This window comes from Hordeum vulgare, chromosome 4H (assembly GCF_904849725.1).
Source record: "Hordeum vulgare subsp. vulgare chromosome 4H, MorexV3_pseudomolecules_assembly, whole genome shotgun sequence".
NCBI classification, from domain to species: domain Eukaryota; kingdom Viridiplantae; phylum Streptophyta; class Magnoliopsida; order Poales; family Poaceae; genus Hordeum; species Hordeum vulgare.
The window spans coordinates 2,636,554-2,639,759 of NC_058521.1; the positions used below are offsets into that span (position 1 = coordinate 2,636,554).

The following is a 3,206-nucleotide window of genomic DNA, read 5'->3' on the forward strand; positions in this document are numbered from 1 at the left end:
CTTGGCTTCGGCCTTCTCGCGGACGAGACGGTCAGCTTCGCTTGGTGAAGACATGGCGATGACGATGGCGACGCGGACGTAGACGAAGCAGACGGACGGAGGCGAGCAGTCGCGTGATCGCTCCCGAAAACCTAATCGCCCCTCTCCCGTACAGGAACCGGAGAGGCGAGGTTTCGGAGGTCTGCTCTTCCGTCGACCGTGTACGCGGTAAACGGGATGGAGTCGCCGGCGGCAGCAGCAGTCAAGGAACGAACGCGTGAGGCAGATGTGATATGATTCTCGTGTCGGCTAGGGTAGGCGATAGCGTGCATATAAAGGCGGTTGGGTGGAGAGACGTGGGCCAAACCCACGTCCGAGTCGGTAACAGCCACAATCCGACGTTTCGGATCGTGCATTGTCCGTTCCTGACCGGCAAAAATAAGCGCATAGGTATGAGCTCGGCTCGGCTCATTCCCGCAACCCGCGTCGGAGCGAGGCGGCGAAGGAGGAGTGCGCGAGGGCACCTTCTCTTCTCACTCTCCAATAGCATGTGGAAGAGAGACCCTTATAAAGGGGTCCAACTTCTCCTCCACTAGCGGGGTGGGACTAAACTTCCCACCACCTTGTCATGCCAACACCTACATGGGCCTTTGGAGATTTTTCTGAATTTTTTTTTATGGGCCTAAGGCCCATCTCTAATTTCAACACCTTGTAAATGGCGTAGGCGGCCGACATGCAGGCGGTGAGGAAGCCGACGGAGCACACCATGCATTCCACCGACCGGCAGCCCCTTCTGGCTGCCACCGCGAGCTCACCGACCTCGACGTCGAAGCTGAGCGCCGCCTCACCCATCACGGAGCCCTGGAGGCTGGAGCTGTATGTCTAGTTAGTATGTGTGCGTGTGTTGGGGAACCATGGCATGTTCTTATATATGACTCTCATTGCTTTCAAGTTTGATAGCAACCATGGCATGCTTCCTGATATATTGTTCTGGGCCATGTCCAAATAATAAAGATTTTCAAGGCAAGTAAGGTTCTTAGGAATACGACCACTGAACATGTTTGATCTCACCCTCAAAATTTCCAATTGTGGCATTTTTCCTGGTAACCACTTTGGCAATGTTCCAAAGAACCTATTGTATGAAAGGTCAAGGAACATCAATCGTGAGGCACTCAGAAGAAATCTAGGGAATTCACCTGAGAAACCATTGTTGTTCAAGTCTAGACTATACATCCGAGAACCAAATTGATCTGCAGAGTTTGCTCTGGACACTGAAGAACTGTTATCTGACTCCTTCCAACACTGCACAACATCTCCTGTTAATTTGTTTACTGATAAGTCCAACCGTGCTAGACTAGTCAATTGGCACATAGATGATGGAATGGTGCCAGTAATTTTATTATCTGCCAATGACAACATAAAAATTTGTGGTGCTTTTAGCTCTGCTGGCAATGACCCGGAGAAAGAGTTTGAAGAGAGAACCAAGCTTGTTATATTTATAGGGAAGAGCCGTGGAACTTGACCTGTAAGATTATTTGATCCCAGATCAATACTGATGGCTGACATGTGCTGTAGATTCGGCGGTAATGAACCACGCAACATGTTTTCTGATGCATCCAAGTACGAAGCTCGGGAAAACGTCATCCAAAACCAATCAGGAATAACATCATTCAAACTTGTATTTCTGAGATGAAGCAAATCAACGTCGGTCTGCCATCTAAGCCACTCTGGAAAACGGGGTCCTACTGTGCATGACTCCAAATTGATGTGCTTTAGTCTAAACGGTGGAACCCAATTTGGTTCAATGTCCATTTTCAAGGAGTTGTCCGACAAGTCCAGGTACTCTAAATTCAATAAGCCTGAAAAATGTTCCTTCATGAGCACACCATCGAGTTTATTATTGCCGAGACTCAACAATGTCAATTTACCAAGTGCTCCAACTTCTAGCGGTAGGTTTCCGGTCATGGTCGTATTCCTCATTGACAACTTCTGTAATGTATTCCATGAGCACCGTGGCAACCGATCCATGAACTCCCCAATACTCACATTAATGTTGTTATCATCAAAATTCAGCACTTTCAAATTGCACAAATTTTCCAAGTTGCTCGGTATCAAGCCCACAAGATCATTTGCACTGAAATCTATTACTTGAAGGGACGTCATGTTTGCCAATTGTTCAGGAATAGGTGCATGCCACTCGCAAGCTAGGGGAGAGGTGAAGCTCCTTCAGGCTTGTGAGATCCCAGAAGAACCAGTTATGGTCTGGTGTTGCGTCAAATGAGTTGGATGATAGATCAAGGACTTGGAGATGTGTGAGATTTGATTTTGAAGTAGCAGAAACTGTGCTGCTGGTAAGTCCGCAATCTACCAAGCGAAGCACTTTTAGAGAAGAAAGCCCGTTAACCATGTGAACCCAATCCCGCACAGCACGGAGGTCCACTCCGCTCAAGTCCACATAACTCAACAGCGATAGACGTGGCAACCATGCAAGATCCAGTGCGTGCAGGTGACCGGTACGCCCGCTAACATCAAGATATTCCAAATTCGAGAGGTTACCGAGTTGGGAAGGCAATTTCCCGGCGAAACCCGCCATCGACAGACTTAGATACCTTAGGTTCTCCATAGAGCCTAGGAACTTAGGTATGCTTGTGTTGTTGAAATCATTAGAGCTCAGATCAAGATACCTCAGCTGTTGCAGAGCAGCCAAAGACGAGCTCATCTCATCTTTGGACACGAGCAAGTTGTCGTAGTAGTCATGCTGCGGGCAGCGGAGATCGAGCTTGATGACACGGCCTGTTGTGCTGCTGCACCGGACTCCCTCCCACCGACAGCAATCTTCACCGTGCCATGACCATGAGGAGAGACGGCCAGCAGGGTCGAGAAGGCCCGCCTTGAAGGACAGAAGCGCATCCCGCTCCCTTCCTGTCCCGCCTGATATCCTTGCCTGAGCAAAGAAGATCAACAGGCAGAGTATGGCTGCAGCTGTTTGGGCGAGATGCCCAAGCTTAGCAGCCATATTGGTTGAACAGCTACTGGAAGGGGAACGACAATGGAATAATGACCAGAGAGACTAGCCAATCCCAGTGCACAAGCCCAATATATGGTCCATGATATTGCTACCCCCAGTCAGTCTTGGCCTTGACATATGCACACTTTGACTTGTCTTACACGGAGGGCGCGGCCTCCTATCCTATGACTAGGACAGTTCACCATGCAATGCACAGCAC

The 3,206-nt window shown here is 49.3% G+C and overlaps 1 pseudogene; it reads right to left on the bottom strand.

Moving 5' to 3' along the window:
• Positions 1-861: 861 nt before the first annotated feature.
• Positions 862-2,995, bottom strand: LOC123448267 (annotated as a pseudogene).
• Positions 2,996-3,206: the final 211 nt, after the last annotated feature.